At 43.6% G+C, this 19,889-nt stretch overlaps 1 protein-coding gene across 26 annotated transcripts in view; it reads left to right on the forward strand.

Moving 5' to 3' along the window:
* The window catches only part of EPB41L3 (erythrocyte membrane protein band 4.1 like 3), a 145,540-nt gene that overhangs the window by 27,311 nt on the left and 98,340 nt on the right, over positions 1-19,889 (forward strand). For 23 of the 26 annotated variants that reach the window (XM_057397509.1, XM_057397515.1, XM_057397525.1 and 20 more), the window contains exon 1: positions 17,497-17,633. The exons of 2 other annotated variants lie outside the window; for them this stretch is intronic. The gene's annotated coding sequence lies outside the window, so the exon portion shown is untranslated. Of the gene's footprint in view, positions 1-17,456; positions 17,634-19,889 lie in introns of those variants that run through there. One more of the 26 variants, XM_057397510.1, reaches the window with a different exon arrangement.

Raw genomic sequence — 19,889 nt, forward strand, 5'->3', positions numbered from 1 at the left:
AATGGTATGGAAGCAATGGGGATTCCTGGTAGGTGTAAATAAACAAATTCACAGCAAGAATGATCAAATACCAACATGAGATGCCCAGAGAGTATGCAGACTTTTCATCCTTGAAGATACTCAAGTCTTGACAGAACAAACACTGGATCAGCCTGATCTAATTTTGAAGTTAACCCTGTTTTCATCAGATAAGGTTTGATGACTTTCAGAGGCTGCTTCCAGCCTGAATTAATCAATGATTCAAATAAAATCCTATGCTTTTAAACATGCTTGATTTTTATCAGGAATGACTGCTAGTCTGGGGTTTCTCATGGAAAGTGTTTTATCACCCATAATTATTCCCAATTTGATACACATAGGCTAACCCCTTTACCCAAAAGGAGTGTGTGTGTGTGTCACCTGGAGTGGAAGAGAAGGGATTTATTGGTGTTTTTTTCCCAAGCCAAAATTATCTTAAACTTGTTTTCAAGAGTGAAAGGATAATACATTGTTTTATTTGTATTCAGATATTTTGACAGTCCTTTCTCAAAAATTCTATTATTCTCATGCTTTCTGGCAAAGACCATTAGTCTGGGAGGGTGCGTGGGTCTTTGGCAAGAGAAATACTGCATGAAAACTTTGTGTTCAGTGGGGATTTGAACAAGTTGATAAGACTAGGGCTGAATGGAAGGAAAGCCTCAGAGTGGAGGGTATGACAAGGATCAGAAAGCGGGAGGAAAAGAAGGGAGCAGAATAGAGACGAGTCAGAGGAAGGGATGGGAGGGTGGTATCTTTGCTTTCTCCTGGGTAGAACTCATTTGGTGGTGTGCTTGGAGCCATCCAGCCTCCTGTTTACTCTTTGCAGAAGGGCTATGATAAATGAGGTAAGGCAATACAGGTGATGAAGTAGCAGGTCAGACCTGACTGATCAATCAGTCCTATCCACTGACCCAGAGATACCCAGTGATGCTATGTCACTTTATCTGAATTTTCCCTTTTCTGTGGTTTGAGCTGAGATTTGAGAATCACAATGCAAAAATGATGAGCTGTAGCTGAAAGCATTGGGATTGTGCTAGAAGATACCAAGTGGTGTAAGCACTCTTCCCTGGGTGGCACAAGCTGGGCATCACAAATTGATGGATACTTTTAACTTTAATGTGTGTGGCTCAGTCTCCTGTGTAAAATGGTCGCTGGAAAAATGGTGATTATCAGTATCGATGGCTATTCTTGCAGTGCTCATTTATCAGTGTTAAACAGTACAGGCATTCAAGGAAATGAATAATTCTGTCTTCATAGTTCAATACCTTAAATACTCTTTACACTGGGTAAGGCAGCAGTTTCTTCCTGTCAAAAAAGAAAAAAAAAAACACCCCAAAAGCTGAAACAAATAAAAAACGAGCAAACAAACAAACAAAAACCAAAAAACCAACCAAACAAACAAAAAAAACCACAACAAAAAAACTCACAAAACAACAAAACAATAAGGGAAGGGGGTTCGAAATAGTGTATTGATAGAAGGCAACTGAATTCTGGCATTAAGTACTGACCTCTGTAAGATTAATATTCTGGTGGGTAATTTTACCTAGAATATTGTATTCCTATTTGTTTTGTCGATTTTCTTTTTGTAAAAGTTGGCCCTTGTGGCATGTTTCTCTGAAGCGTTTCAGTCTGTTTATGTCCTCAGCATTACTGACGTTCACTCAAAGAAAAGTAAAAATGGTCTGTCTGAGACCTAGTGGGCCTTTCTGGTGCATGGATTTCAGCCATCCCTTTCACCTCGCTGACGGGAAATACGTATTTCTGCATTTTGGCTTCTGCTTATGATACTGTTAGAGCCTTTATTTTTAGAGTTGCTATCTTTTCTCCTGCTGCCATATCTGTCTGCAGTATATTACACTGCTGCCAAGTTACACTTGCTCTAGACACAACATAAACAAAATTATATGTAAGAAATCTGAAGTTACTTGGATTCCCTGTGAATATTTCACTTTACCCCTCTTGCTAATCTTAATCCTGGGTGTCTAAAGCAAGGCTTATCTGTCGTTGGTATTTACAAGGTATAGCATATTTTATCTCATATCACTGCCTGGAGTTCTGAGATGCTACAGGGGAAGAATTAATAATATTGATACACTTATGTGTATCAATAGAAAGAGCTTTCTCATTCTCAATACCTGAAAATTCTTACTAGACCTGTTAAATAAATTGGAGCTAAAAAAAAAAAGGGAGAAAAATCTTTCATTTTCTTTAAAAAGTGTGGCCCAAATAGTCGGTGGTACAAAGGACAGACAAGATTAAAGGTTTTATTCAGTGTCCCCTCTGAGGTCTGTCTTCATTCCGAGTCCGTTAGTTCTCTGATTATTAAGACTGTTGTGCAAACCACCTTACTTTGATGCAAAAAAAAAGGAAAAAAATAACTAAAACAACCCCAACAAGAAAACTGAACAAAAAAACACCAAAAAACCCCCCACAAACAACTTTAGTTAGTTCAGAGAATGCCTGTTCTCATTTAGCTCTGAAGAGTAAAAACTGTGAGGCTGAACTTCAATAACATGTGTTACTCAAACATTGCTTTGATGACTTTTTGTTTTTTTTTTTTTAACTTGCAGAAGAGTCACAGAAACACAACTGAATTGGTAATTTGGATGGGTCCTGGTATCTGATCTAGTGCTGGCAAGAAGGATGTAGCTGCTCATCAAACTATTGAAAGACAATTTTTGTTAAGGCTGTTTTCAGAAGAGACATGTAGATGTTATGAAACTTACACAGTTCAGTTCAAAACAAAACCAAGTCCAGCCTTTCATTGGGAAACACAGAAGCTCTAGAATACAATGAAATTGTTAATTTTATTCCTGTAGGACTGTCTTGTATCTAGTGGGAGTAAAATGGGTTTGACGCTCCCTTATCTAGATAGTGTTCTGAAATTGGGAGGTAGAAGTGGTGCTGCAAGCAGTGATGAAGGGAAGGAATTAAGTTAATTGCAAAGCAAGGTGCAGATGAGCCCTAGTCCAGAAGACCCTGGCTGCTGGGGAGACATGCAGCTGCGCAGTTCATGGGTGACGTTCTTTTCTAGGACTCTCTAGAATAGCTCTAGAGAAGAGGTCCCAAGCTTGCTCTGATCCTGAGTGAATGAGCCCAAGAAAATGTTATGCTATCCGTGACAACATGTTGAGCAGTGTCTTGCAGTGATTTTAAACAACAAAAAAAAAGGATTATGTGGCCGTTCATGTGACTCCATGAATACTGGCAGTGTTTTTGCTGGCCTGAATAACATAGACTCATTTCTGGAGTCGCTGGCAGAGCAGCCCTGGAGCTGTAGGGGCTGCGCCTCACTTTCTGCTCCCATTTGCTTAGGGGCTGGTGGCAGCCTCAGCTCTTACCCTGTCTGCACCCAGCTTTCCTCCTTGTGTGCATGCCTGCTGCTGCTGCCCTGCTGAAAGGATGTCTTCTTTCTACTGCAGGGAACAAAAAATTAAGCTTGGAATAGAGGAATACTCCAGGCCATGTTATTTTGCAAGTTCTCTGCAAGAAAGGATTGATGTGCAGGACCAGTGAAAACTCCAGCTATTCTGTGTGTGCTCGCTGTGTGAGGAGATAAGATACAGCCTGTTTAAAAATATTCTTCACAGTTAGAGAAGAACATGGGTATAAAAGAGAAAAAGATGGGTTGTGTCATGGCCCTGGTTGTGCTCTTGTAGCACCCATTTAAATTCCCATTTATGTTTTCCTAATACACTCATCTCCTTTTTTTCCTCAGAGCTGTTTTAATTGAATTTTCTTGTTCTGCCTGCCATTTAGCTGCGAGCTACCCTGACTAAAGCCAGTTTCAATGCAATAAAAAACCAAGCTGTTTCACTAAATTTCCGGTGCTAAAAGCAGCTGACCTTCATGTGCTGCTGGGGGAAAAGGGAGGTCCAGCAGGTCTAATGCTGAGAGCCACATGCAAAATTGTTGTGCACATAGCTTAGATGAGAAATTATTGTAACTGCACTAACTGCTATTAAACACAGTCGCTTTCTTTTCTGTGGAAGTGTGTGTGTGTAATTTTTAAATACTGACTGCATTTGGAATCATCAAATGGGCTGTAATCATATGCTAGAATACATTTGGGAGGAGTATGTATTTTGGAATAATTAGTTCATTACTAAGCATAATAATGTAGCTGTTTCTCTCTAATGTACTCTTTTCATTTATTTGAAAAAAAAAGAAAACCCGACAAGTATTTTTAAAACTTCTTTAATGAAAACAGCATTACTAGTATTGGATAAAACAAATAAAGGGATGGGGTCAGAATTTAGTTTCCCATAGTACACTTTATACAGCTGTACAGCTATTAAAATTATCTTTGGCTTGTAAAACAGAACAGTCAGCCAGTGTGCTGTTTCTCTGGCACTCTAATTTTGTTGTATTTGTTGGGCCAACTGCTTGACCACCAGGAATATCAGACTGCTCAGTGCAGGGACACCCTTGTATCATTAAACTGATGAGTTTTCCCATCCTTTTCAGTGGTCCAGGATTTCATGCACTGAGCTGTTGAGATTAGACCCATCTGTTGCCGGGGGGGGGGTGTATTCATGTTTGCTTCTGCAGAACTACTGTGGCACATTACTATAGGTATAATTGATTTAATTTTTTTTTTTTTTGACCTCTGTTGTACTCTCTGGGACTCCTGGTAGTGTGTTTCAGGCTCCTGTTGAGTGAGTGATAAGGTTTTCAAACAGAGGTTTAGAAAGTTTCTGTTACTTCTCAATGGTTTGGTTGGAAAAGAATGTGTCAAGATAAGGCCTTTGAGAAGCACCAACGAATAACCTGCATGCAAAAAGGCAGAGAGGCCACTTATTTGTGTTCTGTAATGCTGCTTTAATTCTTAGTTTTATAAACAACAGAAGTGTTCAGGCAGAGAAGTGGCCTTGTGAAATCTGATATAATTACGGGATGCTGCCTGGCAGCAAAGTATGCATTAGGAAATAGGTATGGAGGAGGGAGGGCTGCTTTTGCCTGGCCCTCCTTTCCTCTCCCCAGTGCACTCAGATTCGGTGCAGCTTTCAAATCAGATTTGAACCTGTTCGTTTAAGCAACCTGCTTTTATGACTCTGGTCATGAAAGTCCTTCCATTGCTTGAGGATAGCATCTCCTAAAATCATTTACTAGAAAACAGATGTTAAAATAGGTTGATGCATTATCAGTGTAATGATGAACACTTGAACAAAATGTCTTTTTTTTTCTTCTCATATACATGCTTTTAGTTTGAGTTTCTTTTATGGTGGAAAGTACTTTATCACAGTACAATAAAGACTATAAAACTTAAAGAAAATTATAGTCTATACAGATATGAGAAGCCTGGATAAGAGCAGGTCCAAATAATTTATACAAGTTGTCCACTGGGGAGTCTGAGTTACACAATGTTGAGTTTCTGTTATTAACTAAAATTTTCAAAAAGGTTTTATTGTGAGTTAATATATGTCACACCATACATAATAGATGTCATACCATCTCTCCTTTCCATGTTTTCTTATTCTAGTTATTTTCTTATTCTAGTTGCAGTTACAACACTCTGCTTCCCTTCTGCAGAGAGCTTTACAGCTCTTTGGAGCCATGAGGCTTAAGCAAAACCAGAAGATGTAAAAATGTGGGTGGGAGGAAGAAGGGAGAATTCCTTCTCAGAAAGACCTGGTAGTTTTTATTTCCCAAAACCTATGTATATAAAGAGAACTAGAGCCTGTAAGAAAGATGAGGAGAGGCTTTTTAGCAGGGCCTGTTGTGATAGGGCAAGAGGTAATGGTTTCAAACTAAAAGAGGAGAGATTCAGGCTGGATGTGAGGAAAAAAATTTTACAGTGAGGGTGGTAAAATACTGGCCCAGGTTGCTCAGAGAGGTGGTGGATTCCCCATCCCTGGAGACATTCAAGGCCAAGCTGGATGTGGTTCTGGGCAACCTGATCTAGTAGAAGATGTCCCTGCTTATTGCAAGAGGGTTGGACTAGATAACCTTTGAAGGTCTCTTCCAACCTAAACTATTCTTTGATTCTATAGAAACATGTTTAGGAGCATTGGAAATTTAGGGAAGAGAATGTACAATACAGTTGGAAGTTATATTACTGCTACATTGCAATGCTTTCAAAACGCTTTCTCTGGTAAGAATTTCAGGCTGGTTTTCCTTCACTCCTCTAGAACGTATTTGCAGCTCATCTATTCCACAGAACCTAAGTTTCTCCTGTCAGATTCGTTATTGGTCCTTCATAACGAGCCAGGCTGGCCACAAAATACAGGCTTTCTATGATGTGATCCGGGTATCATCAGACTTGTGTTCAGGCACGTGTTTGCTCATTTGCGTTGCAGTTGCACAGATGAGCTCCCACAACAGGTCTGCAGCTTGGGGATCCAGAAGGTGGAGGTGCTCCATGGGCTTGTTCAAGCTTGATGTCAGCTGTGCAGTTGCAAGCAGTTGCTGTTTCTCTCTCACGTTCTGCCTCAGATGTGTCATCTCTGTGCACACAATGTACAGTTATTCCCCATGTGTAAAACTCTCAAATATTTGGAATTGCCTAAGTATAGCTTTAACTATTTTCTGTGGGCTAAGGAACTTGTACCCAAAATGTACCTTTTCGTTAACTTCATAAATTTTACACTTGGTAAATAACTACTGTAGGTGTTTCAAAAGTTTCTTTCTTTTTCTTTTGTAAATATGGAAAAACAAAAAACACTTTTATTTTAGTTTTTTTGTTTGTTTGTTTTTCTTTTTGGAAATCTTAGTTTTATTTTCAGATAGTTTATGCAAGTAAACTTCTCTCAATCTGGCATGTGGATTCCCAAGACAAAACTTCAACGGGATATCTTTGGGAGTGGTTTTCTTCTTTCAGCTAATGCAGTGCAGGCCAGTGTGTTTTGAAGTTTTCATTTAACCAAAAAAAAAGTGATATAAACACATTTCTTTTTGAGAGAGTTACTTCATCTGTATTTTATGTAAAAAAGGTTTAGACTGTGAATTAGTTAAGTTTGAACAGGGTACCATGTTTTTTTGCCCTATCACTTTGCATCCTAGATTCTTCAAGCAGCCATCTCTCTGCTTTTGAGTTGGCCACCAGCTTGACTTGACTTTTTCTACACCACCCTTACACTGTGAACGTGTCTTACAGATTTCAGGTAACAGGTAGTGGTTAAGAGCAGTCGCTATACTCACTGTACAGAAGCTGAGGGTATTAAGGAAATAAGAGATAAGGAAAAAAAGATGTAACATGCCTCATAATCTTACCATAACTCAGTTTGCAGGTATATAATACATAACTGCTGTTTTATGGCAAGTTTTCCAGACATTGTAATTGCCTTGTGAATGTTGCTCTGCTAAGTTCATTGACTGGTGAATTCTATACATGAGATGTCTGAGAAGCTGCAAAGTGAAAATTTTATTTGGTTAGTCTAAATAAAATGGATAAATAACGGGGAACACAATTTTAGCTTTAGAGACTCTGAAGAAGGTAAGTGACTAAAATGTTTGCATTGATGATGTAGCCTTTGCAGGAAACCTTACAATTCATGCTCGTTTTAAGATCACAGTCAATTACAGGAAAATAAAAATTTGCTTTTCTTTACTTTGTAAGTTAATCACTGGGGAGTTTAACCTCAGAAGTCCTCACTTTAATCATAATAGTGGACATATGTCAGAGTATTTGATTTCATGGGAATTGGGGAGTATAGAAAATCTATTTCTCTTGAAGAGTAGACTTTTTTCATGTTATTCTAAGAAATGTTCATTATAAGGCGTTGGTGGTTTTGATTTTTGAATTTTTTTTGGGGGGGGAGTGGAGTTTGTTTTATTTTGTTTTGGTTTTTTTTTTTAATGTTAATTGCTGATCATTAAAAATTGGGAGGGAAAAAAAAAAATGAAGCCTGCCAGTGAGGAATTTACTGATGATCCGAAAACACTTTGAAACTCATTTCACAGTACTACACAAAAGTGATCTTGCCATCTGAAGGGTTTTGGCACTCTTGCACCCCAGGAAGTATTTTGCCGCAGTTGTGGTGGTTAAGTTCTCTAAGAATAAGCCACTGTATCTTCTGCTTTTTTGCTTGGATGGAACATGAGAACAAGAGCTCAGGTTTCATCATTCATCTGTATAATCACTTTCAGGTTTCTTCAAAGAGTGGCAGAATCCTCCAAAAAGGAAAATAAAGCAGGACTTTGTATGCTTAATGGAAAGCAGAGGGTGGGTGGCTTGGGGAAAGAGGTAGAGCTCTATATGATGAGACAGTGCTACTGCATCTTTGATACTATATGTTCAGATCTACCCTGCATAGTGGTGAGAGAAATGAGTAGTGATGTGGTGTAGAAGGTTCTGGAGGCAAACTTTGCCTTTCTAAGGGAAATGATTTAGCATGAGCTCAGCCGTTAAATGTCCTGTGATGCTGTAGTGGCTGGTAGCCTGTTTGAGTAACCAAAGCATATGTTGTGATAGACAACCAGCATGTGCAGTGCTGCCTGTCAGCATGCATATAGCTATTGCATATGCTCTCTCTTGCCTGACAGAAAGATCTGAAGGGATATTTGGAGCTCTGGACTTAGTGGTGGTAAAGATGGAGGGTAGAGGACAAGGAGCAGCAATAAAAATCTTAGGAACATGACAGTTCCCATATATAATTTTCCTAACTTTGCTCCCCAAAATGTGAAAGGAACATAGGAGAGCAAATCACTGAAGTCATCTGAACCCTCTGAAGGCTGTTGTAAGAATTCATTTATCTGGCTTGCTTAGGTTTCTTTTTAATTTCTTTCTTCCAGTATAATAACACTTAGACTATGGACTAGATGCTGTACATAAAGCAGTAAAATGGCCCAAGCCTCCAGAAATGGATTCAATACCAAAGTCAGAATTGGAGGGCTTTGGGACATTTCATTCCAAACTAATTGAATAATAGATTTTTCTTGCAGTTGCAAATGAAACAACTCTGTGATGCACACTGTATAAATGCAATAGTTCATATCGATGCCACCATGTCTTTCCTTTGAGAAAATATTGTGGCTTTCATTATTTCTGCAGTTATGTGTCTTGTCAGGAGAAGACACTGTTTCAAAAGGAAATTACACCTTTTACAGCCTTTATCGCACTTGTCTGGCACCTCAAGTATCAGTGAAATTCCAGATACTATGAGCTCTGGTTACTTTTAAGAACACTGCTAGTTCATGATAGGTGTTAATAGGTGCAATGGCATTTGCAAATTTTTCCAAAGCAGCTTCATTGGCCAGGATACCAGAGCACAAGCTGATGTTATCAATCACTGTGGTCTCATAGTAGTCCTGCAAGCAAGTTGGGAAGCTGAGGACTTTTGTAAGTCCTGACACTATTAACATGATTTTTATCTTGCAACAAAGATGCCGCTCCATCTTTTTCCATTTATTACTTTGTTCTGGGAGAGGAGCTAGCATTAAAATCTTGTAAGTGTGTGTGTTTGGCTGCTTTGATTGGTATATTAAAGAGAGCCTTGAAAATAATTTGACCAAGGCTTGAGGAAAAATGAGTTCAGATGTGGGGGAGGACACAGCCTTGTGAAAACCTATTTGGTTTTCAGGTTTTATGTAAATACGTGTTTGTTTGTTTTTTTTTTTGGGGGGGGGGGGGGGGTGACCACGAGATGTATTTACGTGTAACTGCCACCAGTAGCACTGCATTGGCGTCCCAGATGCACTGAATCAGTGTTTGCTTGTTCCTTAATTGGGATAAGGGAAGGCGGTATACACTGTCTGCAGTTACCCAGAAAACAGATTTTTCAACCTGAATCTTTGTTTAGATTTCAGTTTCAGCCTTAGAAACTCCAGCATACACATTGTTTCCCCCTTTTTTTTTCCTTTTTTTTTTCTTTTTATTTTCTTTTTTTTTTTAGAGGCAATGACAGGAATAGCTACGTTTATTCTACTACGAGGAACAAATTGTGTGCCCAGAAGATTTCTGGGAAAGAGGCAGAACACCTCTTCTAAATGTGGGGTCCTTACGTAAGCTTGTGCTTTCCTACCAGCCTTTTTTCTGAGTTACTTTCTTAAAGCAGGCAAGCTGGCCCAATGCTTAAGGCATTGAGGATGTTGCTTGGCAACTTGAGGCTGTGCATGCGCCTCTCAGGGAGCAGCTGGACAGATGTTTGCATACTGGGAGCTGATGGGAGCAAGCCAGTGGCAACTGAGCAAACCTGGTCCTGAAATTATTGGTCCAGGGGATGTGTGGTAAATTAAACATTTGCACTGTGAGAGGCTGTTCGTGATACTCGTTATTTGCAAAGTGTAAAAAGCTTTTATGAGGGTGAGAGGCTGAGATGCCTGCCTTGGCTATTTTTCAGTGCCTAGGGGACAAATACATATAACTTGTCACTTGGGTGAGTGAAATTTGTTTAGCTTAAAGTTGTGAGTTGAAGGTGATTCCCTCCCCCCGCCCCCCCCCCCTTTAATGTAATAGAAATGCTTTCATGCTATTGAGAGGATTGCTCTTCAAAGATACAAACCCAGACTCCCTGGGGTTGTTTTGCAGGTCTGTGTCGGGTAAGCAAGTAGCTGTATGGCAGTTAGAAAGAAACCAGCGGTGTGTGACTTCTTGCTGCTTTTCTGTCCCAGGATACAATATGCTGGGTGCACACAGGGCACCTGCCTTTGGGGTATGCCAGTATATTTGCCAAGGGAAAGACACAAAGATCCTGGGTTGGTACCCCTGATTTTTTTCTCCATGAGAACTGAGAGTGAGTTGCAGGGTAAGCTGTCAAAGCAGAAGGAAAGGATGGGTTTCTCCTCACTACCTTCAATTCAGTTTTACTGGCAGCATCCCATCAACTCAGTGTGAGACTCAAACTGTGTACTGAATTAGAGCATGCTTTTTAAAAGCAGTGCATTTTGAAAGTGCCTAACCAGCTATGAACATAAGGTGGAGGAGCTCCTGGCTGTGCTCAGGGGCTGTCTGTTAGGCAAAGGTGGACTGGTCCCTGGGAGCCCAGTCCAGCAGGGGCTGAAATCTAGGGGTATCGTTTTGAGCAGTTGCTCACATAAATAAAGGCTGGTGGCCAGCACCACAGTCTGACACCAGCACAGGTTGGCGTGACCAGAAGAGGCAGTGGTGTGACTCTGCCATCATCCCCACTTCTCATGTCACACCACACTGTCTGCTTTTCAGTCTCATATTGATGAGATCTCATGGGGAATCGTGGTGAGGAATTGATCAGATTTGTCCTGACTGTTCTATGAGTCTATTATATGATTTTATCTCCTCCCTTTTTAGTTTTAATTTGGATTGGTTTGCCTACTTCTTTCCATGGCCTTAATAAATGCTTATAGTGGCTTGCTGGCAGGGGCAGGATGGAGCTGGGAAGGAGCAGCCAGTAAATGGTGGGGAAGACACAGACTTTTCTCCTGTTGGTACTTCAGACGTGTGACTGTCTGGGAAAGCATGGCAGAATGTGGGATGGGGACAGGGTGCAAGGAGCAAGGGCTGTGTCTGGCTGGGTGGGCTTGGAGTAGCCAGGTGCGGCATGGACACAGAACTGTGTCCTTTATTTGTCAAGAGCAGCTACTTCTGCTGTTAAAATATTGTGCAAGAAAAGAAGTAATAGCAAGAGGAGGCAGCGTACTGGGAAAAAATACTTTTCTAACTAGAGACAGAGAAATTGCACTATCTGTTGTGGGGTTTTGCTTTCTTGTTTTCTTCAATAAGCATATTTGGTAGATTAAAATCACTAGTCTTTTTCTGTGAGTAAAGTTCACTTACTGTCAAGCATCAGATATGGTTTTTCTTCTCTTCTGGCACTCTGGGAGAATAAAAATTGAGAGGGGTTGTTTGACAGGAAGGATAGCCAAGGAACCTAAAATTCTTCTTTAGACATGCCAGGTTAGAAACGTTTTAATTCTAAGGAATCCTTGGAACTAAAGTAATCTTTCAACCATTAAAGAAAACAGCCTCTGACATGTTAGCATGTGTAACTGAGAGCCAATACAGATATGGATAAAAGTGTTCATTCGTGGGCAGGACTTCTTACCTTTTCTCAATAACACTTTAGTATTACGACAAGCACAAGTATTCATTGTACTTTAAATAAGAATCTGCTAGTGCTTCCCTTGATTGCTATTAACCTTCATTAAGATGAGAGGTGAACTGTGTTGGGTGCTATACAAACACTCATTAAAGTGCCTCCCTCCCTGGTAAATCATGCAGCTTGCAAAGACAAATGATATAAAAGCAGTTGGGGGCCAAACCTATTAACCTGGCTACTGAGAGACATTTAATTATAGGTGATAGGAGGAAAAGGTATCTTATAAAGGGATTTGTAGAAGGTGGTTATGGTGTTTCTATTTCTAATAGCACTTAACAAATATGAGCATTGATTCTCCTTCAAGTCAGTAAGACGTATGCTTGTGCTCAATGTAAATTGCTCCTTAAGTCCTTCTCTCAGTTAGATGCTTCATGAAAAGAAGACACAGAAGAGTTTGAGATAGTTTGGGAACTAAAACGCCACACTGGGCTTAATGGCATGGAAAAGAGGGAAAGAAGGTATCTGCTGTCCTGCTTAACACACCACAAGTAGGGCAAAGCACCGTGCACTGTGGGAATGAGAAAAAAAAAAGACAGCATTTCATGGACTGAAATTGATGGACTCAACAAAAACCACCTCAGTAAAGGAAGGTGGTCTGTGGTGACCTTGATAGGAAGCTCTGAGTCCTAGAGCTGCTGATAGAAAATGAGAGCTGTCCTTGCCTCCCTCACTGTTAGGCTGTCTAGGAACCCTACTTAAATCAAAATAAATTGGTATTTGTTAACTGCATGTTGCGTATCTTCTATATTTTCTGTTTCCTATAGTCAGTGTATATTAAATCAGAGTACAGTTAAACCATATTAATGACTATGCATACACAAAATAAATTCAAAATTAAAACCTTAAGTGAGATTAAAAGCTTCAGTTTATTACTCTATCTGAAAACTAATTCTTGTCTGTTTGCAGCACAGCCTCAGGTACATCCCAAAGCATCATATATCCATAAAATTTGGTTACCTCTGTTTATAGTGGGGGCTGGAGAACTGCAGCAGGTGGTAATCACTTAATAATCCAGTTAATGCTCTCAGCCAGAAAGTAGCTACAGATATGAAAGTGGCAAAGGGCAGTGCTGAATTAATTGCAGTAAATCTTATATAGGCAGGATTTCAGTTGCAGCAGCACTGGGGCCAAATTTACTGATTGTTTCTTCAGTAATCTTAAAAAGGGGTGGATTTGGCACTCTCTGGCAGAGTGAGACTTGCTTCAAATGACAGACCAAATAAGTCCCTGCACTGAGGTCAGGAGTAAATCTGACCTGCTGTGTCACTGAGTTACACTAAGGGATATCTCACCTGAAGGTTTACTACTCGCATATTTGAAGGCAGTGGTAATATTGGCTAATTAGAGGTCTGTGGGCCTTATGTTTGCAGTTGGGGAAGACAGAAATAGAAGATTTGGTCTGATTTCCAAATCTTACCTTCATTTGCTGTCTCACAGTGATCGCTCTTAATTATGAGAATTTTGTTTCGTTGCCATGCAGAAAGCTGAGCTGCATGAGTCATGGGCAGAACAGTTTGCTTTTAATAAATGGAAGTGGATACAGTAATAATAATAAAAAAAAAAATCAGTTTGACTCCAAACCCATCCACCCGTCTAGACAGATAGTGCCAAGCTCCTGTCTACTAAGAAGTATCTTCTTAATAATGCTATAATAATGCTACTACTTTTATGGTACTTGCCATTTTTCAAAGTGCTGTACCCAGCTAATTCATCGTTGGCTGGGCTTGAGACAGCCTTTTGCTAGGTTTGATACCATTTTTGTGTCTTGCTTTTCTGTAATGTGCTCTTTTGAATGCCATGTCCAATCAATTAGGGAATCACAAGAATGTTTTAGGCAGCAGTTCCCAGGGCTGGGCAATAATCCTTGTCCCTGCTCTTCCAGGGTTGCCTATTCATCCTTTCCTGGCAGAGACCATGTGTCTCCCCATTCCCTTCTGCTATAAAAGAAAAGTCCTTGTCGTAGCCAAATACTCTGCACAGGCCCATTTTCCGTAGGCTGCTCTCCTCCAACTAGTACCCCATGGGGAAGGGGGTGCATGTGTTGGTACCTTTTCCTTCCCCACCTCTAATTTACCTACTGCATGTCAGAGGCTGTCTTTGCCTTTATTCTTCTCTAGCTTTTCATGCCAGGAACAGCTCCTTTACTTCCTTCCCTACCTTTGCAGGGCTTTCCAAAGCAAATTGCATGTGTTCGTCAAAGGGGCGAAACCAGACAGAAAACCAAGTGATAGATGGATAGCAAAGGGAGTGCAGGGCAGAAGCTGCTGCCTATTTTACTCATGTCCTCAGCTTAGTGTTGATCTCTTGGGTGACTCTCGCTCATACAGTGGGTTACTGGCATCTCGATAGCTATGTGCCTTCCTCCCCAAAGCCTGGTGTGGTGGAAACTGCCTGGATTCCAGACCAGAGTAGAGCAATTTCGATGTGCATCCAGCTCCTTGCATGTTAGGAAAGGGAGAATCCTGGCCTGGAGAAAACACGGGGGAGGTACGTGGCACAAGGGAAAGTAAACTTACTTGGAGGGAAGGCAAAGAAATACCTCTTGTAAGGGCAAAGGAGAAATAGAGGGTTGGGAGGCCCCCGGTGAGAGGTATGGTGGTAATGGAGGGAGGGGAAGAAGGTGCTGAGCAGGGATGGAGAATGGGGCATGCTGGATATGCGAAAAGGAAAGGGGATGATGACCCTGCAGGAGCAGGCTGGGAGAAGTTCTCTGCAGTCACTGAAATGGAGAGGTGCATGGGGAGTGGCAAGCAGGGAGCTTGGGTTTAAAGCAGCAGGATACCAAGAGTTCAAAGGCTGGGCACTCAGGGCTACCACGAGTGTGTGGCACTTGACTTCCTGCCCACGCAGGTGCTGGTTTTAATGAGCACAATGCAGGAGTTACATTTCTCTGTATCAGGCAGCCGGGGCTGCTCATCAGGCGTTTGGTGGTGGTGAGAAAAGGCTGCTTTGGGCCACACCGAGCCTGATGTGTTGGGAGTTGGGACAAACAAACTCAAATGGGATCATTGAACTCATTTACTCCTGACATCCAGGTCTGAAGCACCACTTCCAGGAAGGTGAGAAAATAGCAAAAATAAAACTACTGTCCCACGTCGAGGCAGAACAGTCTCTTCTAGTGCTGCTTGGACTTCATCTGAGCTTCCTTTCATGTAAATGGACAGTGGGATAACTCCAGTGAAGGGGGGGGGGGAAATGAGTCATGTTTCCCAGCTATGTTATAAGAGTATGGATTCAGGCTAGCTGTAAATTACTGGAAGAATAGGATTTTAAAATAATTAAAAACTGCTGATTCATGGAAACCTGTCAGATGGAAGCTCCATGGAAGTTTAGAAGTCAGGGCAAGCTGGCCAACTTAACCCACTTGGGGATTAGAAAGTAACATCTGAAAATGCCAATAAAATAAAAACACTGTGAGTGTTGAGTACTCTGAAACTCAGGCCCATATTGGTATCCCAGAAGTACCAGCTATCTCATATCTGTTGCAAAGATTTCCTGCTTGTAGGAATAGCCTGTTAATGCCACTTGATGTTTTGAGGTTAAATCAATGTGCTGAAAGCCTTATAGATCCTCAGATGAAAGATGCTATTATATATGTAATATATCCACAAAAGGGATCAGAGAATATTGTAGCTGTGGGGCAAATCTGCCTGCAGTAGGGCTCAAGGACAACATGTGTTGCTGTGAAGGAAGTGCTAATACTCCAAGAGTGTTATCTCTGCTTAAAAGCAGTGTCAACACCTTCCTCTGTAATGGGCAGGACAAGAGCTGCAAAATGTTGATCTAGTAAAAACAATGGCATTGTTTGTCAAATAGTATTTCTTTAAGTCTCCTAGTTTGCCTTTGAGACTTGCTTTGATTCAAACCAACTCAGTCTTTTTCCTACTTTGCTTCCTGCCCCCCTCCCCCCCATCAAACCTTATTAACTCTAATGTGTGTCTTAGCTGTCAAGTCCATTCCCTTGTGATTCATGATGGCTTCCAGAGCTCCTCCAGGAGAAGAGTACACAAGTCTTTGTATTTCAACTGACTAGAGGTATGCCCTCTCTCAGTTGATGGCATGCATTTTCCTTCTGAAGTCTCTCTTCTTGTGCATGTTACAGTGTGCCAGATCTGCTAAAAGGCACTCCTGCATAGCAGGTGAAGGGTCTCTGTGTGTGTGCATGTCTCATTATGATTCTGCATTAAATACAGAGCAGTGCAGTTTTGCAGATCTGAAGAGAAGCATCAGCTGCCTACTGTCATAACCTCTTTCCCTTTTTACCTGCCCCCCGAGATGCTGCTAATTAAAGCAGATACTACCCCCCCCCCCGATATCAGAGGCCTGAATATAATTTGGATTTTATAATCTTGGGGAGCTGTCAATACACAATTTAAAGGGAGAATAAGCCTAATTGGTCCACTGTGTTGCAACAGGATTGAAGGTGCAGCATGAGAGTGGTTCTGTCTGTGGCTCCTACATAGCCCCAGCCATCGCTAGCTTTCCCATGGTCAGTTCCTTCCCTGGAAAAGAGCAAGTTCAGCCGCTTCTGGTCCCCCAGAGAAACGAAGAAGCGGTGCCTCTGAGTGCCGGGGTGCGGCAGAGTTTCAAATCCAGTCTCTGCTGCTATGCGTGTAGTTAGTTGCGTGCTCTAAGGGGAGCTACGTATTTACCAAAATGAAATGGTGCAAGTAGGATTATCCCCTCCCATGCAGCTTCTGTATGTGTTAGGAATTTTTGTTGCTTTCTGACATGTGGCATGTTGTGGTCTGTGTTGTAGTGCAGACTCAGAAGTAATTTCCAGTTTTACATTACCCTTTCTGCATCGGGAGCTGATGTGTGGCAGAACCTACTTTTTTTTTTTTTTTCTGTTTTGGTGATGCTCCTGAGTGAAATAGGGTCCAGATTTTAAGAGCATGGGGTTTGTCACTGGAAATTAAAATAGAAAAGGCTGGTACATTCCCCACCCCCCAAGCAAAACCCCCTGTGGAAATCAAAGCCAGACCTTGCCAGCACCCAGCTTACTCCTTACTCACCATCGCTCGGGTTTGGTTGCAACTACCGCAGCTAAACTCATTTGTCTAAATAGAACTCATTTTGCTGAGCCAAAAATCGGCCGGGTCCCTCCGGACGCAGGTGGGGAACCCGGGACCGGGCTCCTGGAGAAGAAGGTGCACTCCCTGCTGTGTGCCCGGGGAGGTGCCCTCGGCACCCCCTCTCCCACCGCGGCCGCAGGCGGGGGGGGGGGGGGGGGGGGGGGGGGGGGGGGGTGTTGGCTCCAGAAACCTGCCGGCATCAGCTTTTGCCGTTCTCCGCGGAGTGGGTTTCCCACCCCCCACACTCCCCCTTTCTCTTCTTTTTCACCTCTCTATTTTTTCCCCTTCCCTTCTCTTCCCCCTTTCCTTTTTTCCCTCCCTCTCTCCGGAGGAGCCTCCGCAGTCCTGATTTGCTGGGAAGCGGCGGAGGCTCGCTCTGGGCAGAGCCGGGCTGCGCTGCTGACGCGTGGCCGCCGCCGCCTCCCGCCGCTGCGCCGGGAGCAGCCGCGCGCCCCGGTACCGCCGCCGCTCCCCGCCTTCGCCGCGCCGCCGCCGCCAAGGTACCTGCCCACTGCTCCCGCACTCAGTGCGTGCAGTGTCCTCTCCGCAAGGGGAAGCGGAGGATATACCGGCGGGGGGGGGGGGGGGGGAGATTCCATTCCTTTTTAATATATACATTTTATCTATATGCGCACATACATGTGTATATGTATAAATGAGGTTTACAGAGATAAAAACCTCATTCCTAGGAGCCATTTTTAAGTTAGCAGAGCGGGGGGGGGGGGGGGGGGGGGGGGGGGGGTGGTGGGGGTGGTGTGTGAGTGAAGCCAGGGTGCCGGTGGGAGTGGGGGGGTTGTGCCGGGGGAGGCGGCGACCGGTGCCCCCTGTAGAGCGGGGAGGACACGGGGGGCTCCGCGCGGTGTCTGACTCGCTCCGGCCTCACGGGGGGGGATGGGGCACGGTGACACGGACATGGCAGAGCTGATCCCGCTGCAGCTGTGCTGGGGAGAGGGATGGGGGGGGGGTGTTGCAATTTTAATTTTTTTAGGGCGATACGCGTTTTTGTGGGAAACTTCTGTAGGCGGCAGAGGCATGGCGGTGGAGGGGGGGATGGTCTGGATTAGTGAGGCGCGGACTTTCCCCCCCCCCTTCCGCCCGGGTGCCCGCTGCCCCGCTCACCTGGGGGGCACAGCGCCCAGGCGGTGCAGGAGGAGCCGGAGCCACTCCGCCCCGGGCCCTCCTCTCCCTCACTGCCCGGCCGGGGTGCGCTGCGCGCCCTGCGGTGAAGAGGGGGGGCTGTTTCCCGCTTCACCCCCCCCGGCCGTGGCTTCTGCAATGCGGTGGGTGTGGTTATGTGCGGAGCACATCGCGGCCCCGGACCGCTGCAGTGTCAGCGCTGGCCCGGGTCCGCAGAGGGGGCACCCTGCTGCCCGCGTGTATCGGAGCCGCCGGGCCGCGCCCGCTCCGCTCCGCGCTGCCAGGGCTGCCCGGGGGACGAGTCGCGGCTCCCCGCGCTTGCTGCCTGCCTGCCTCGGCACCGGCTCGCAGGTGCGCGGGAGAGGCGGCTCCGGCGCTGCTTCCTTCCTCAAACACGAACACTTCACGCGTGGCTCCGCGAAGCGCGGCGTGGAAGTTGCCGTGCTTGGCCGGGTGTGTGGGCAAAGGGAGACCCCGCACATGTGGCCGGCAGGAAGGCAGTGCGGGCCCGTCCTCCTGCATCCTGGTGCAGGGAGCAGAGAGGGGCTGGTGGAAGAGCAGTTTGGGTTTTTAAGCTTTCTTGGTTTTCACTTTGAGTTGAGACTTATATATACTGAGAATAAAACTTTATCATTGTACCGAGTATAAAATTCCCACTCTGTGACCATCACAAGTATCCAAGTAGTGTAGACACTCTGTCCTTGTGGTTTCTTGATCTTATTTCTCTTGGGGCTGTGCTTGAGGATGACGGTGCTTGGTAAAGGTGGTCATTGCGCTAAATTCTGTTCTCCAGCGTTTGAGGCAGAAATGGAAAGTGTATCCTCAACTCAATATGCAGGGTGATGGGAAGTCGAAGGGAAAGTGCCCCCTGTGTTTCAACTCCTTTCTGTCAGAATGATGGCAAGTCAGAGGCCTGCCTGCCAAAATTAAAGCACTCGGTTAAGCATCTTTTTGCAGTGTGGTGAACTGAATATCTTTTACATTTTACTTCTAATATTGTCAGTGCTTGTGTCCATAGAAAGCTGAAAGGTTTGTATAAAGAGAGCAGGTATAACTAAATCTCATAGAAAATGAGAATATAAACAAAATCTGTAAGGTCTTGACCAGTAAATTTTGGTCAGGTGCAATTCAGTGTATGCTTTTTCTCAAAATCTGTGGAAAGTAGTCCTTTCATAGAGTATCGAAAGGTCAAGATCATCACAGAAGCTGCATTACTGGTGTGGTTAAATTCACTAGTGTTGCTACACCTGTGTTTGTACATGCATAATATAGTATAGGCGAATGCTGCTGTGCTGGTCTCCTTGAGTTGGAAAGTTTCAGCTCTAAGGTGAGGGTGAGACCTGCATGGTAATGAGGGGAGGAGAAACCCCAAGAGCACTGCATTAGAGTAAGAGCCGCTGGGAAGTTTATTCCTTACAGCACTGCTTGAGCAGGAAGGCTCCTTGAGCTGCCAGCATGCTGCAGACCTGCTCACTGCAGCAGAGAACACGAAACACATCAGGGAGTATTAAAAATACACTGCTCAGTATTGACTGGTACAGCTTGGGCCTCTTTCCAAACTAATTGGACGCAGTCGCATCCCTCCATAAATGATGCAGCTGATAGCCTTTTCTCCCCAAGGCTGCCCCGTATGACCGAGGAGCTG

This window comes from Pezoporus wallicus, unplaced genomic scaffold (assembly GCF_028554395.1).
Source record: "Pezoporus wallicus isolate ANWC-B61680 ecotype Strahan unplaced genomic scaffold, APGP_CSIRO_Pwel_v1 contig_227, whole genome shotgun sequence".
In the NCBI taxonomy this organism is placed as follows: domain Eukaryota; kingdom Metazoa; phylum Chordata; class Aves; order Psittaciformes; family Psittacidae; genus Pezoporus; species Pezoporus wallicus.